Source organism: Scylla paramamosain, chromosome 19 (assembly GCF_035594125.1).
Source record: "Scylla paramamosain isolate STU-SP2022 chromosome 19, ASM3559412v1, whole genome shotgun sequence".
Taxonomy (NCBI): Eukaryota; Metazoa; Arthropoda; class Malacostraca; order Decapoda; family Portunidae; genus Scylla; species Scylla paramamosain.
The window spans coordinates 847,501-865,000 of NC_087169.1; the positions used below are offsets into that span (position 1 = coordinate 847,501).

At 43.1% G+C, this 17,500-nt stretch overlaps 2 long non-coding RNA genes across 4 annotated transcripts in view; one reads left to right on the forward strand and one right to left on the reverse strand.

The window, feature by feature from the left end:
* The window catches only part of LOC135109537 (uncharacterized), a 7,948-nt gene extending 4,948 nt beyond the window's left edge, over positions 1-3,000 (forward strand). For both annotated transcript variants that reach the window (XR_010272732.1, XR_010272731.1), the window contains 2 exons: positions 286-512; positions 2,605-3,000. This is a non-coding gene — a long non-coding RNA (uncharacterized LOC135109537). The remainder of the gene's footprint in view (positions 1-285; positions 513-2,604) is intronic.
* Positions 1,933-5,532, reverse strand: LOC135109536 (uncharacterized). Of its 2 annotated transcripts, none has more exons than XR_010272730.1 (3): positions 5,382-5,532; positions 3,213-3,391; positions 1,933-2,785 (listed from the first exon to the last, which is right to left on the reverse strand). It is a non-coding gene; the product is annotated as an uncharacterized LOC135109536 (long non-coding RNA). The 2 variants fall into 2 exon arrangements; XR_010272729.1 differs by having other exon boundaries at positions 1,933-2,788.
* Between the last annotated feature and the right edge of the window lie 11,968 nt (positions 5,533-17,500).

Below are 17,500 nucleotides of genomic sequence, written 5' to 3' on the forward strand. Positions count from 1 at the left end.
ATATGGAGGAAAGAAGAGAGGGAGGTGGAGAGAATGCCTTGCATATTTTTTTATTATTTACAAGTCTACAGTTGTGTGTGACTCTTTACTCTTCCTGGCAACTCACCAATGGGGAGAGGAGGAGAAGGAAGATGAGGAGGAGGAGGAGGAGGAGGAGGAGGAGGAGGAGAGAAGAGAGAGGAGGAAAGAGATAGAAAAATGGTTGGAGTGTGTGTGTGTGTGTGTGTGTGTGTGTGTGTGTGTGTGTGTCACTACTACTACTACTACTACTACTACTACTTACAGTTTTGAAGAGGACCTGAAGCTACTGGCAAGGATTCCAGTCTTCCCTGAACTCTTGGGGAAGACACAAGAGGAAGAGGAAGAGGAGGAAGCTGGGAAGAAGAGGAGGACAAGCACAGCACAGAAGAAAGAGGAGGAGGAAGAGAAGGAAGATGAGGAGGAGGAGGAGGAAGAAGAGGAAGAGCATGAGAAGGAGAAGAGGGCAGGAGGAGAAGGAGAAAAAAGAGAAAGTTGTTGTTTTTGTTGTTGTTGCTGTTGTAAATAAAAATTGTTGATCTCTCTCTCTCTCTCTCTCTCTCTCTCTCTCTCTCTCTCTCTCTCTCTCTCTCTGTCTGACAGTGAGTTAAGTGTCACTGCTGGACTGGATCAGCACCAAGGACAGTCAAAGTGATGTCAGACATTGCCCAACTCTGCTGCAGAGGACTGGCCCAGCTGTGTGTGTGTGTGTGTGTGTGTGTGTGTGTGTGTGTGTGTGTGCGCACCAGGGTGTCAGGGTGTCAGGTATTCACACCCAATTCTTGCTGCATAATTGTGTTTCCGCAGGATTGAATCAAGTTTGTAATCTTGCGTTGTTTAAAAAGTTGAGTTCTCAAATTTTTTTTTAATCTGGCTTCCCCTCCCCATGTGTTAGAATATTGCATGTTTCCAAGGCCACAGGGACACTTAGACGGGTTCTCAAGTGTTTCCTGTCACTAATGCAGAAATGTTGTTAATCTGTCACTGCAACTGTAAAAACACCCTTGAAAACCTGCGTCACTTTAACTAAAGCCTTATAAAAGAATGTTTCTCCTGTCAGTACTGCAGAAATGTTGTTAATGTGTCACTGCAACTGTAAAAACACCCTTGAAAACCCGAGTCACTTCAACTAAAGCCTTTTAAAAGAATGTTTCTCCTGTCAGTACTGCAGAAATGTTGTTAATCTGTCACTGCAACTGTAAAAACACCCTTGAAAACCTGCATCACTTCAACTACAGCCTTTTAAAAGTGTTTCTCCTGTCAGTAATGCAAAAATGTTAATATGTCACTGCAACTGTAAAAACACTCTTGAAAACCCACGTCACTTTAACTAGAGCCTTTTTAAAACAATGTTTCTCCTGTCAGTAATGCAGAAATGTTGTTAATCTGTCACTGCAACTGTAAAAACTCCCTTGAAAACCTGCATCATTTCAGCTACAGCCTTTTAAGAGTGTTTCTCCTGCGAGTAATGCAGAAATGTTGATCTGTCACTGTAACCGTAAAAACACCTTTGAAAACCCACATCACTTCAACTCCAGCCTTTTAAAAGAATGTTTCTCCTGTCGGTAATGCAGAAATGTTGCTAATCTGTCACTACAACTGTAAAAACACCCTTGAAAACCCACTTGACTTGAACTAAACACACACACACAAACACACAGCACTAGTACTGCTGTTGCCACACAGATCAGAGGGGGGTTGCTGGAACAAGTAGGGCAAGAGGTCAGTGCTGTGCTTCAAGAGGCAGACCAGCCACAGATGAATGCTTGACTCACCACACTCATCATCAACCTGTGTCCTGTACTTTGTGTATAATATCTTTGAGTCTTGAATCTAATACACTCCTCACTGTTCATTTGTACATGTTGAGCCTCACTACATTCACGCAGGTCGGAACAAAATTAAGTTTGTCCATTTTGTGTGTCCATTCTTTATTGTGGCCATTGTACAAGATGCAGCATTTGTGTATGTTATGCTGTGTGTGTGTGTGTGTGTGTGTGTGTGTGTGTGAGGGGGTCACTTATTGGTGAGGGGCTGTGGGGAGTCACTGTGGGTTTGTAAACATACTGTGGGGGGACATACTGTGGCGCTGTGGCCTGAGGTGAGGTGAGGTGAGGTGAGGAGAGAGAGAGAGAGAGAGAGAGAGAGAGAGAGAGAGAGAGAGAGAGAGAGAGAGAGAGAGAGGGGGGGGGCAGCATGAGTGAAACAAAGCAGATGTTGTTGATTGTTGATGATGCAGGGGAGAGGTGTTGTTGTTATTCAGTGTTCTTCATTGCACGAGATGTTGTTGTTGTTGTTATTGATTGGCAACCAAGCCTGGCTGGCATGGGCCTTGTCATGTGGCCCACAGGTAATTCTTAGTGGTCAGTCTATCGGTGAGTACAGCTGAGCGCTGCCTGATTGCACGAGAGGTATTGTTCATAGTTGTTCATTGTAGGTGAGGGAAGACACAGTATGTTGAGGGAAGGCAGCAGCTGTGGAGGAGTGAACAGCTGCACCACTGACAGCAGCAGCAGCAGCAGCAGCACTGCTGAATACTTCTACTACCACTACTAACTACTGCTGATGTTTTTCTCCTTCTCCCAGCACAGCAGCAGACTCGGGTACTGTTACAGCTCTGCTCCCTCCTACAGGACACGTTCCCATCACCTTCACGTCCTGGACACGTGCACAAACTTGTGCCTGGGCAGTCTCACTGCAGCAACTGCCAGTGCTGTGACTGGGTGGCAGGAGGGAGGGACAAGCTGGCCACCCTCTCTGTCACCACCTGCTGGGGAAAGACCACCATTATCATCACCTTTTTCCTTTTTTTTTTTTTTTTTTTTTTTTTCTTTCACAATTTACAAAGAATATTAAGAGAGTTTGTTTTGTTAGTGTTGTGTTTGTTATTAAATGATGTGTTGATTGTGTTGTTGTTGTTTATGTGTTAGTTGTTGTTGTGTTTTGTATGTGTGACTGATGAATAAAGGCAGTCCACACTTACAGGTGTTTGTTTGCACCTCAACTCTACACAACAATAATGGCCTGGATAGATGTATTATTATTATTATTATTATTATTATTATTATTATTATTATTATTATTATTATTATTAGTGTATAATTACCAGTATATTTCAACAAATGCTGGAACTACTACTACTACTACTACTACTACTACTATACTACTAAAAATATATAATCCAGGAGCTCTACTAGTGCTGGAGGAGGAGGAGGCCCCGGTGACACTGGGTGAGGTAGAAGGTGGATGCCATTTCCTCCTCCTGCTGCTGCTGCTGCTGCTGCTGTAGCTGTTGCAGCTGGTGCTGTGTGGCTCTGAGGGTCCCTCACAGACAATGTGGCACTCACCACACACAGCCCACCAATTATCTCCTCTGCAATAGTGATGAGAGGTTACAATTAAAGTAGGTTACCACTTAAAAAGCTTAGACACACTTAGAAATACTAAAAAAAAGTAAATAAATAATACAAAGAAAGGTTAGGTTGGGTTGTGTTAGCACTCAAAATGGCAACAAAAATACAGTTTGATTGGATTTGGGAAGAGGAAGAAAAAGAACAACAGGCAAATATAAAATGAGAGAGAGAGAGAGAGAGAGAGAGAGAGAGAGAGAGAGAGAGAGAGAGAGAGAGAGAGAGAGAGAGAGAGAGAGAGAGAGAGAGAGAGAGAGAGAGAGAGAGAGAGAGAGAGAGAGAAAGTAGGTGAGTAAAATAGCAGGTGTAACAATAATGAAGTGCCTCCCTCCTTGACTTGGGACAGTGAAGGTGGTAACAGGCCCTGCCACCATCTCAAACCACCACCTTTCATCACCACTTGTTACTTTCAAGCCACCAGCGCATACGCATTACCTTCATTCCCTATTAAGTTGAACACCTAAATACTACTAATGCCACCACCACCTCCACCACCACACATCAGTCAATTAATGAATAAAACCAATACTTCCCGTTCTTGTAGTTTTCATATGTAATGAAACAATGGAGGCAGGAATCACGTCGGCAGACAGACACTGATTGCTCTCTCCACCAGTCCCCCATCAACAGATTGACTGACTGAAAGACAGACAGACAGACACACAGGCTGCTCTCTCCACCAGTCCCCCATCAACAGATTGACTGACTGAAAGACAGACAGACACAGATTGCTCTCTCCACCAGTCCCCCATCAACAGATTGACTGACTGAAAGACAGACAGACAGACAGACACAGATTGCTCTCTCCACCAGTCCCCCATCAACAGATTGACTGACTGAAAGACAGACAGACAGACACAGGCTGCTCTCTCCACCAGTCCTCCATCAACAGACTGACTGTTTGATTGATTGAAAGACGGACAGACAGACAGCCTGCTCGTATTTATTTGCTCAACTTCTCAACTTACTTAACTACAATCTCAGTCATCTAATTTTCATTATCAAAGAGTCAATAACGTTAAAATTTAGCCTCATTTACTAATATTATTACTCTCTCTCTCTCTCTCTCTCTCTCTCTCTCTCTCTCTCTCTCTCTCTCTCTCTCTCTCTCTCTCTCTCTCTCTCGCTGATGTCACATCACACAGGTCATTATATAGATGGAGTTGTTTAAATAAACACTCATTTCCCAATAGAATTAATTTTGTATTGTAAGTTTACATCAATAGTGCAATAATAGTGATCAAAAGCACAGATTTCTGCCTTTCATTACGTGGAGCTTCGATCTCAAATAAAAACCATTATATATTAAATCAGATAAGGTAACAGCCACCTGGAACACGAGGAGCAGGGCAGAGCAGGCGAGGAAGAGTGGGGAGAGGGTGGCGGGCAGGGGAGGAAGGGAGCGGGATGTGAGGGGAGGGGAGGGAAGAGAAGGAAGGTCTGAAACAGGGAGGTGAAACAAGTGAACGAATGACACCAGTTTGCTAGTTACAGGAGTACACACGCACACACACACACACACGAACATCTCCCTATAAACCTTGACAACCGTAGCATCACCATCACCATCACCACCACCACCACCACCCCAGCCCTCAACCGCACCCAGCAACCACAACACCGTTAGGTCCGATATCCCTACCACTATTACACAACCACCACCATCCCCAACAATCACAACCACCTTCACCACAAGCCAGTCACTTTCACCATCACTACCAACACTCTTCCACCAACATTCCACCCCCCAACCGCAACTACCACCACCATCACCCTAGTTAGGCAACCACTTCCATCCTCTACAACCACACACATACCAAACACCACCACAACCACCACCTTGACCCAGTCACGTCTGCCATAGCCACCTCCACCTCCCCCTTCCACCATCCTACTCTCCACATCTCTCTTCCACTATCCACTCCTCCCTATCTACCACCAGGCCATACTCACATCCACCTCTCCCTTCACACCGCACTCCACCACAACACGCCCGCTGAGAAAAGATGCAACACCACCTCACCGCTGCAACACAACCGGAGACCCGTCACATCACGTCAGCGGGCGCAGAGCGAATGGCTGAGGAGACGGCGAGAGAGTATCACGTGACTTGAATACTTGGTGCTGATTGGTCGAGGCTGTGCTGAGGTAATTGTCACTCAGAACAGAGCCGCACTCATAATACTGCTTGTAATGATAAAAAAGAAAAAAAAAAAGAATCACGGTTATATTAGCAGTAGAAGACACCAATACACCGTGAGGCAAGAAGTAAGAACAAATGAAAGATACATCAGTTTTACGAAGAGTAAGAAAGAAAACGGAAAAATAGAACTCTCTGATTGGCTGACGGGAAGCAGGCCATCACTACAGCTTTCGTATTTATTGAGGCTTATATAGACTTTAAGTAGCGACTTGAGACTAATGAAATAACGTAGTACATGTAGTGAGGATGTTTTCACCAATGAGAGACAGGCTAATGCTACGAAAAAAAAAAGAAAGATACATTAGAGTTATTGAGGCTTATATAGACTTTAAGTAGCGACTTGAGACTAATAAAATAACGTAGTACATGTAATGAGGATGTTTTCACCAATGAGAGACAGGCTAATGCTACGAAAAAAAAAAAAAAGAAAGATACATTAGAGTCATTGGGGGAATGTTGTAAGGCAGTCTCAGGTATCATAAATACACTTGTTTTTCATGAGGGCAGGTTATGTGCCTGTATTCTGAAAAAAAGCTTTGCTCTCACACCAGACTGTTTTCAAAGGCCACAATGATGATTACACGGGTTTTCAAGATTGCTTTTCCCTTTGATGGTGTAAAAACCTTACCAGTCTGTCACGAGGACCGTAGAAACATCCTTAAAACCCGTGTAATTTCTACTACAGCCTCTTGAAAGTATTCGGATGCGGGCAGATATGTTTCCGGATACTGTGTAGGGTCTCTGTAGACATCTGTTGTGTTTTGCTTTACTCTGCGAGATTTTAACGTGTAAGTTGTGTGATGCGGGGACAGCTAGCCTGGGTGGACCTCCGCTTCTTTCTTCTTCCTCGGCTCGCTACGTACTGGGGTGGCGCCGCGCGGCACTAAGTGATCCAAGCCTTACAGGAAACAGTTAGCAAATGACTGATTAAATTTTTTTCGGCTGTTTTTTACAGAGGAAATAATGAAAAGCATAGTTGAAGAAACAAACAAATTCTACGGCTTTACGATTGCTTGCAGAGTACTTTTACCCAACTCTCGCTTCCTAGACTGGCATCCAACAACTGTAAGGGAAATTAATTCTTTCCTGGCACTTATTATGTTGATGGGGCTGAATCTTAAAGAAAACTATAAGCTTTACTGGTCGACTGATCCACTTCATCACGTGCCAGTTTTCAGTAAAGTGATGTCAGTAAACAGATTCACTGCCTTCCTGCAGTCCCTACATTTCCATGGCAACACAAAACCCACTGATGATGATAGAATGAGAAAGATATATTTGCAACCGCTTCAAATCAACATTCAGGCCATTTCAGAAGTTGGTTATTGATGAAAGTCAGGTACTCTGGCGGGGTCATTTGTATTTTCGCCAGTACATCTGAACGAAGCGTCATAGATTTGGCTGGAAATTATATGTTCTCTGTGATTGTGAAACTGGCTTCATATTAGACATGATTCTGTACTTAGGAGCTGGAACAGACATAAACCTAACGCAGGGACTGGGCAAGTCAGGGAGTGTTGTAAGCACTATGCTTGAGCCTTATTTGGGTAAGGGACACATTTTATATGTTGACAACTGGTACACCAGCCCTTCTCTTTTTCATTTCTACACGAAAATATGACAGGGGCCTGCGGAACAGTGAAAGCAAATAGGAAGTTTATGCCTAAATATCCCCCTAAACTCGTGAAAGGAGAAGTCATCCACAAACAAGCAAATAATTATATTCTCTCACTGAAGTGGAAAGACAAGAGAGAAGTTCATTTGCTTACCACTGTTCATGAGCCAAAAATGGAGCGGAGTGAAGACACTGAGCGCTGCACGGGTATACCTTCATCTGCAAGCCTCAAGGTGTGATTCATTACAACCTAAACATGAGGTTGGTTGATAAAAGTGACAGTATGATGTCGACAGTGGAATGCAAACGCAAACAATGAAATGGTACAAAAAACTGTTTTTCCATCTTGTTGACTGTGCCACTCTCACACACACATCCTGTACCAGGGCAGCACAGGGAAGAAGAGAACACTGTATAATTTCACCACAGAGGTTGTGAGACAGCTTCTCGAACAGTACTCTGAGCCACGAAATGGGGTAGGAAGGCGTGGGGCCGCAAATGGTGATGACCCTACACGCCTCACAGGACGTCAATTTCCAAAGACCATCCCTGCCACGCCGTGTGAGAAAAAAAAAGCAGAGGCCTTGTCACGTGTGTCGCACATCAACACAGCGCCCCAAAGCACGGAAAGACACGCGATATATGTGTGTGGAATGTAATATTGCTGCTCTCTGCCTAGAACCGTGCTTTGAGCAGTGTCATACCCTAAATTAATGCTAAATGTGTCACATAATCATGTACACAGTGTATGCAACAAATGGAGAAAAATAGGCACAGGAAATAAGTAATCAGTAAAAAAAAAAATAAAATAAATCAGGAGAAAAGTTTGTAAGGAATATACTTGTAAATGATTGAATGAAGTAAACTCCAATCCCTCCTCAGGATCCCTCTAAGCGAAGGTGCCTCTGGCGTTTTGCCTCTGTTGGTGGGGAAACCTGAGGAGGCATTTTGTTGATTTTTCTTGGAATGACTACTGCCTCCGTGTCAGAGACCCATCTCTGTGTGCTGAGCGCATAACAGAGGTGATAGTGTCTGGCATTGAGGCGTACATTCCTCACTCTTTTTCTCGACCTAAACCTTCCAAAACTTGGTTTAACACAGCTTGTTCTCGTGCTATACATGATAGAGAGGTGGCCCACAAAAGGTACTTAAGCCTTCCATCACCAGAATCTCATGTACTTTATATTTCTGCCCGGAAACATGCCAAGTCTGTTCTCCAACTAGCCAAAAACTCCTTCATCAACAGAAAGTGTCAAAACCTTTCAAGATCTAACTCCCCTCGTGACTTCTGGCATCTGGCCAAAAAATATCTCCAATAACTTTGCTTCTTCTTCTTTCCCTCCTTTATTTCAACCAGATGGCACCACTGTTATCACATCTATCTCTTAAACTGAACTCTTCGCTCAAACCTTTGCTAAAAACTCTCCCTTGGACGATTCTGGGCTTGTTCCTCCCTCTCCTCCACCCTCTGACTACTTCATGCTACCTATTAAATTTCTTCGCAATGATGTTTGCCCTTGCAGGCCTAAACCCTCGGAAGGCTTATGGACCTGATGGCGTCCCTCCTATTGTTCTCCGAAACTGTGCCTCCGTGTTTGCACCTTGCCTAGTCAAACTACTGTATACAATTAAAATTTAAGGGGAGCTCGCTACGCCACCACCAACACAAGGTGCTCAGTTGTCTGTGTCTGTGTCAACGTTCTCAAACATAACGTAACTCTCTGGAGAAGCTTTATTGGTCCCTTTGACATGGGAGAGAGAGAGAGAGAGAGAGAGAGAGAGAGAGAGAGAGAGAGAGAGAGAGAGAGAGAGAGAGAGAGAGAGAAAGAGAGAGAGTGTTTGTACTACGCCTTAACAGAGAACGCCAATCAGGGAAGGGGGCAATTTGGAGGGTGAGTTTAAGTAGGGATTGATAGTTTTCTATAGGGTAACCTTTCCTTCTGGTGCCTCGATAGCCTCTCAGCAGACTCTCCCTTTTTTGTCGCTTTTTCCGCCCCCCCCTCTACATCCCCGTTAATTCCCTTTAGTCCCAGGCTGCCTTCACGCAGGATGCTCATGGCCTTCTTCCTTTAGCGGCGGTGTTCAGTGTTCACTGTGGTCACGTGCGTCAGGAATTACATACGTGAAGCAGTAGACCTTGACTTGAGCAGCCACCACCCGCCATGATGTTGGTGGGAGGGGCCTTTCCCACACTCGCCCCCCACCCGCCTCGCTTCCAATCAGCCCTTTGTCTTTCCCAGCCGTTGGCCGCGCCTCACGCCAGTCAGGGAGGAGCCTCGGCCAGGCTGGCCTATCACGTGGCGGCGGGCTTCCCTGCTGTCACCCAATGGAGGAGCGAAGAGAGGCAGCTGGAGGAGGAGTAGGAGGAGGAGGAGGGTGATGTGTTGCTACAAGCTCATGTTGCTTCTGACAATAAATTTGGTGTCGCGTGTGTCAGAACTCACACAGGCCTGAATTATTGCTTCACAAGGTCTGAAGGGGCGCGGAACTCGTGAAATATGGCGATGAAAAACTGCAACACATCACAGCTGACGCACGCACGCGGAACAGTTATTGAATGCGGAATGAGGGAAGCAACAAAACGCTATACAAGTACAAGCATGGACAAAAGTCGAGTAACATTCTGTATTGACTTTCATTGCATCGAACATTTTGACATTTCTCTCAGTCTTTAAGTCCTCTGACCCACAGACACTGTTCTCTGTTCCGTAAGGAGGCTGTCAGCAGACCACACTTCAAATTGAGGAAAAGTTAAGCACAATGGAAATGAGTGCAAAATGTTACACTTTCGACCACACCTGTACTTGGTAGAGGGTCTGTGTCAAGGCATGTACAGCTACTGACACACTAAATTAAAAGATTACGCACCGGGCAAGGCTGTGAGTCCTCTGAACGAGGCGCCAAAAGTGTACAGTGGTTAACGTGAATGCGAGAGGTGTTGGTTAGAGAAATTTATGGGTAGGAATGCGAGGAAGATATAGACAAACATGTTTTATACAGAGACAGTCACTTACAAGTCTACAGGCAGGCTTCGTGCAGTTTCCTATATAGTCTTATGCAGTAGAATGAGTACTGGTGGTTGATGAGGTCTGGTTGTGTGTGGAGGCATTTGGGCAGACTGAAGCCATCAAGTATTTGGTGGCACTTATTGGGAAGGGACGGAAGGATTCGAGGGAAGGTGAAAGGGTAGCAGAGAGAAGAAAAACAAAAGGGAAAGGCAGTTACTGTTTTATGGCATCATGCAAGGCTGAAAACGTTGTGTGCGGGAAGACATTTGAAGAGAAGTATAGTTTTACAGTAACATTTGTATATTTGCTGTGTTTGAAAAATTCCAGTTTGATGGTAATAGGACTAGCGTGTTCAGTTCACACCCATCACCCGATTCCAAGAGATGACGGGCTCGAATCCCAGGCAGAGAGGAGATAGATTATGTTTACCTGCTGTCACGCCGCAGTCTGTGTTCACCTGGGAAGAAACTCGTCATGCAAACCACTGAAGCCGCAAATATATGCTACAGTCTCTCTTTCTGTTATCTCTAATATATATACTGTTCTATACACTTTTTCTTTTTTTATCTCATTTAACTTGACTCCATTTTCCTTGATGACATCGTTTCTTGTATTCCCTTTACTGTTACATTTAATTTACATATTATTATTATTATTATTATTATTATTATTATTATTATTATTATTATTATTATTATTATTATATTTTTTGACGTCCGGGTCTTCTGCTCTATCAGGGGCAAGACGGTGCCTGCTAAAGAAGGAGTCTGGTTTTCGCACAAACATATTATAACAATAACAAAAACAACAGCTTCCACAACAGCGTGCTAAAAGTAGTGGAGATAAGACACTGATACCCTGACTTAGATACAGTGTTCCTTGCACATGCGCCTCTCTTCCCCCACGGCTTCCCTGCCATTACGCCCTCTACCCTCCTCCCGCTGTACCATTAATCATCCCATGTTGGTATTACATAGATAACGCTCCGCCGAATTTGCTACCTGTATAGATATAACCCTACTTAAGACTCCCGCCACGTTACCATGCTGATTCCCTCCCTCATACGTGGCTCCCATCGCGTGATGCTCCGCGTCTCATGATCTACTTATCTATTTTTATAAAGTGTGATAATGTGTGCACAGGTTTACACGAGACACTCTTGTTTTCCACTCATTCTTGGACCTGACCTAACCTAATCTAATCTATCCTAGCCAAACTAAACTAAAGAAAACAAAAGAAAACCAAATCTAACCTAACCTAACTTGACCGACTCAAACCCAAACCAACCTAACCTAGTCTCACTCAACTTGACCAAACCTAACCAAACCTAACCAAAACGAAACCTAATCTAACTTAATCTAACTTGACCAAACCAACCAAACTCAACCAAACACAACGAAACCTAACCTGAGAGAACTTAATGTACCCTAACCCTACCTAAGCCAAGCCAAGTCAAACTAAACCACACACACACACACACACACACACACACACACACACTGTTCATTAGCGTAAGGAATAGGCCCATACATAAATGATACGAGCTGAACTATACGGTATGACATATTAAAGAGAGAGAGAGAGAGAGAGAGAGAGAGAGAGAGAGAGAGAGAGAGAGAGAGAGAGAGAGAGAGAGAGAGAGAGAGAGAGAGAGAGAGAGAGAGAGAGAGAGAGAGAGAGAGTATACCTAAACTCTAAACAAGAAAGAAAAGAACCGTTTATCGAAATACCAGACACTTTTTGTGAGGAGCGTGGTGAGAAGAGGAGAGTCCATGACGACAGTAAGATACATTATACTGATCACAAGGACTCCGAGGGTCAAGGCCAGAGAGAGACCAGGCAGAATATTACCAGGAATAGTGGCAGCGTTCTGAAACACTTCGTTGTCTCAGCAGGACTTGCCGAGAGAAAAGCCACGCTGCCCACAAGGCTTCCGAGGGTCAAGGCCAGAGAGAGCGGGTAAAACAACACCAAAAAAAGTGACCGCGTTCTGAATCACATTGTTCTCTCATGGCGGCGATCACTGGCCACGGAAACTTAGTCGAATTTTCATGGGTATTTTTTTCATTGACGATACAGACTGCTTGTTGAAAGATCACTTGAATCGTGAAAACATCCTTGATGTCCACAACAGCTTTCATCAGACTGTGAAAATTAATCGTAGTGGAGTGTTTAATGTTTAATTTCTCAAAGATCTGATAGGCAAGTTTAAAGTTATCAGACAAGGAGTGAATGATAAGTGTAATCTGATAGGGAGAAAATACTAAGAGATGTAAACTTCCCCAGCCATGTGAAAAAAGAGAGAGTAAAGAAACAAATTAATGAAAAAGAAAAAAAAAAACCTGTTGTAGATGTCGTTGGTTTGGCGTCACACATCACAAAGGAATTATTGACAAGATTTCCATTACTGGCTGGTGGTAAATATTGTAACAGTCGATGACGTGTATTCTAACCAACAGAGAGTGTGTCCTAATGCTTTCCACTTCAGAAATTAAATTGTCAGTGGAGACGTAGAAACAAATTCCCTTGGTTATACTTTTTTTTTCTTTTTTTTTTTTCTAGATGTGGAGGTGGACACTAAAATAATACAGTCAGTAGAAGAGAAAAGAGAAATTGATTGGTTAGTCCCTTTTCGCCGCTCTTAGTAAGGATGGTGGTAGACAATAAAATTAAATAGTCAGTAGATCTGTAAAGACAAACTGCGTTGGTTAACATTTTTACTGCTGCTAGAGGTGGTGGTGGTGGTAGTGGTGGTTATGGTGGTGGTTGTGGTGGTGGACAGTGAAATCCATTACGAGAGACTGGTAATAATGTGGTTATAGTTACATTGGAGCTGCGGGCATTACCACCTGTGTTTATAGTGATATTCAGTGATACTCGTAATATAATGTGATGCACTACGAAAGTCTGTGGCTGTAGTAAGGAGCCCATAGAGGGAATCCCTAAGTAAAAACGGAAACAATATAAATAAATAGATACCTTATTCCTTTAATTTTCTACTGACTTATGTGTTAGGTTCATTTTAGCAAAGGAAACACTGATGATTACCATGATGTAAACCTGAAATAAGATATACCATACAATTTCATGCATCAAGCTAAGAAAGACGTGCAATACACACAAGCGAGTAGTTAGTACACACAATTAACACACACAGTGCTGCAAAATTCAGAATTGCCAGTAACGTGAACGCGAGCGAGCAAGTAACGGTATCGTGGACAAAGACAACCGATACTAAGATAGGAAAGAAGAGAGACAACTACCAACTTTACCAAGAAAAATACCACAATATGTAGACAAAAAAAAAATATATATAAGAATTTCTGTCGCCATCCTGTGACAACTGACTCTCACAGAAAAAAAAGGAAAAAAAAAAGACAAAAAAGGTGAGGCTTAGAAGCATATTTCTAGTAATTGGTGTTGCAGCCTCTCTCTCTCTCTCTCTCTCTCTCTCTCTCTCTCTCTCTCTCTCTCTCTCTCTCTCTCTCTCTCTCTCTCTCTCTCTCTCTCTCTCTCTCTCTCTCTCCTTCCCCACTGTCCATTTCATTTTCAATCATATTCTCTTTTCCTCCCTCGGATCCTAGTTCAGGGTTGGAGAGGTGGTTCAAATTTAGAACAATTAAGAAAAATAAAAAGTAAAAAGTATAAGTTAAGCTGGCTCAGATTTGAATATATTACGTAATTACAATTGAAGGTGTACTGGTAATTTCCAGTCTGTTGAGCGCGTTCCCTCAGTCTCATGTTTTCTGATCTGCTAGGACAGGCAGATGCAGGATGAGTGTCAGCGGATCAGAGGACTTATGGTTAAGGTTGAGGGACAACGCTAACACAACACAGTACAATTGAGTGTATACAGAAAGATACTCTTACTTCTGACCATCAATGTGCTGTTGGCATGGAGGTGAGGCGTGGAGGCGGCCTTGAGGACGTTACACACTCATAACAACGTTTATTCGCAACCTTGAAAGTTACGTAGTTGGTCACCTTGAATGTTTTGACGTGAAGCTTAGTGGGTCACATGACCTGCAGCGTCACTTAACGGCGACGTGCAACACTTTGAGTCTTGTATGATGGCTTCAAGTGTTGACAAGAGAGAAAAGGGGGGGAAAAAAGATGGAAAATGTTATGTACGTAAATGTTAAAATAAAGTAACTAAAAAGACATCAATATAATATTATGAAACATGAGAAAAGTAGATGTTTTCATTTACATAATGCAGTTCAAAGATAATGAATAGATACCAAGAATATTTTTTTTCTAAAATGAATGAATGAATACGTTTGAGTATTCAGCTCACGAATAGATACAATGAAGAAACGGAATAAAGTTAATAATGTAAATAATGTGATGAAAATTCGGGGAAAGGAAAGAAATATATGCAAAAATTTCCGTGTTATAATCAAATTATCAAAAACATTTACTATAAGAAAAGAAAAAAAAGAGAAAATAAGTAAGTTTTAGATAAAGTTATTAAAGGTCGAAAACACTTCGCAAGAAAAAAAGTACAAAAAAAGAAAATAGTATGTTTTGCAACATTTCAGTGACGCAACCCAGGGGTCACAAACAGATGCAATGAACGTTAATCAAGCAGCCATGATCCTTAAAGTCATGACCTTCAGAGCATCACGATGACCTTGACCTGATTCACCGACGCTCCGGCCGCCACCCTCGCCTCTGCCACCACCGCTACCGCCGCCTCCGCCACCGCCATCGTCGCCATGTCAGAATATGTAAGAACTTCATGATACGCGTGTCGAACCTGTCAGGCCTCGTCTTGCATTCCTTGCCGCTTAAAATATTATACGGAGCGATAGCGAGTTTTTTCCTTGTTATTTTTTCCATTTTTTTTTCCATTCCGTCCGCGCTGGCATCCGTTCCTTGGCGGCGTTCAGTGTTGTATACCAAACAACCTTATGCTCCACTGGGAAAATATTGTCTTGACTTTATTTCCAGTTATTTTCCTTCTCTTCCCTCTATGAACCTTTCTGAAGGACGAAGAATTTTTTGGGAATTCAATATATCGCTCTTTTTTTCATTGTTGCAAAGAATCTTGCGCTTCACAAGGAATATACTGTCGTGACTTTATTTCCAGTTATTTTATTTTTTTTCTGTATTTTTCTCTCTGATGTTTCCTGGAGGTGATGGAATGTCAGGAATTCAAGATAGCTCTGCCTTTTTTTCTCTCTTTTTACCTTTACCTGTCAAACACAAAGGCCACAAAAAAAGGGGGTACTACCAAGAAAAATAAGAAAACGAGTCGCTATACACACACACAGTTAACAAAATCAAAAGCAAACTTGCCAAACAAGAAAAAAAAAAAAATGCTAAGAGAATTTTGTGTTCAATCAGCGCCATTCCTCCATACTTTTTTCTTTTGTCACTATTTCACTTTTCCATTTGTTGATCTATTTTTCATTGTCCTTAACGACCTTTATTTTCCCTTGGCCTTCACCCTCCACTATACGTATTTTTCCATTTCATCAGCGACGTTGCTATGTGTTTCTATTCATTTATCTATTTGTCTCATGTAATCTTATTCCTTAACTGACTTTAATCTTCCTCTGTCCTTCATCTTTCATTATGCGTATTCTTCCTTTTCATCAGTGGCATTGCTAAATATGCATTTCTGTTTATTTATTTATTTATTTATTTATTTATTTATTTATTTATGTAATCTTATTCCTTAAATAAACTTCATCTACCTTTGTCCTTCATCCTCGCTGGCCGCACATCTTCAAAAGGCGGTGTTTTCATTTACACGAATAACACCCGCGCGTGATGTCGGCTCCGCGTCCTGTCTCTTTCACCGCTTTCAAAATAACACACACACAAAAAAAGAAAAAAGCAGAATCATAGAAACTTCATGCGGCAGTGGGTGGTTTTTAACAAGTCAATTTCCAGTTATCGGGGTAAATACTGGCGTGGCCTTGACTCTACATCAGTGCCTCGTGTTTTTGTGCAAGTGCAGCGTGAATGGCGGTCACTTTGGCGTGTGTTTGTTTGGGGTAATGGAGTAAATAACCCATAGGAGGTGGTGGTGTGTGTGTGTGTGTGTGTGTGTGTGTGTGTGTGTGTGTGTGTGTGTGTGTGTGTGTGTGTGTGTGTGTGTGTGTGTGTGTGTGTGTGTGTGTGTGTGTGTGTGTGTGTGTATGTGTGTGTGTGTATGAGACGATCCGTGATGGTCCTCGTCACGTCTCCCAGCGGACACGTCAAATACAAAATTAGTGACGCTCGTTTGGTCCAGTAATTAAAGGGGAATGACGAGATGGAACCAAATGGACCTCGGGACAGGCTTCAGGAACCCTTTTGTCCAAGTGGTCCTCTCATTTCCTCCCCTCCCTTCACTTTCCTCCCCTCACTTCCCTCCCCTAGCTTCCCTCCACACTCTCCCTCTCCCTCTCCTTCTCTCTCTCCATTCCGCCAGAATCGCTGGTTGAAGTTTGAAGTTAGCTGGCAATAAGAGAAAGCCAAGCGCGCCATATCATCATTCTGTCCGATAATTAAGAGCAGGAGTTAGGCTTCTCGTGTTTCCTGCAACGAGAGACATCGGTACTAGTGAGAGGAGAGTGAGGGGGTTGGACTGGACGATGGTCTGGATGTCCTTGCTGTGAGAGAGACAGGGGAGGAAGGGGAGGAAGAGCGCTCTGCAAACACACATGCACACACACATACACACACACACACACACACACACACACACACACACACACACACACACACACACACACACACACACACACACTTACACACACATGACCAAAACATAACCACAGCTTTTATTACACCTACATTCATAACTTGGCTCAGTCCCGCGCTGTGAAAGGCAAGAACTACCTTCATAATTCCTTAATACACGAACGGATTGCTGAAACTAAACGATTCTCCCGCCAATTACTCCTTTCCACTCGCCGCTCTCAATTGGCCAGCACTAACCAATTACCGTACGTGGAAGCAAGCACCGTGCGTGGACCAAATATACCCTCGGACAAAAGACATAAAGCGACGTAATCCACCTACGGACATACATGAAAGTTTCAGTGTTTGGTATAGTGAGACTGTGTGTACGTAAGCAATTGTACATATGAGTGTTAGTATTGTGTACACTAACCAAGTGATAGGATATTCAGCTAATTCTAATGATAATGTTAATGTGTGTGTGTGTGTGTGTGTGTTTGTCATGCCTGGCTTTGGAGCATCATGGAAACTGGGAAATTGATCAGGGGGGATAAACTGGCACATCACAGGC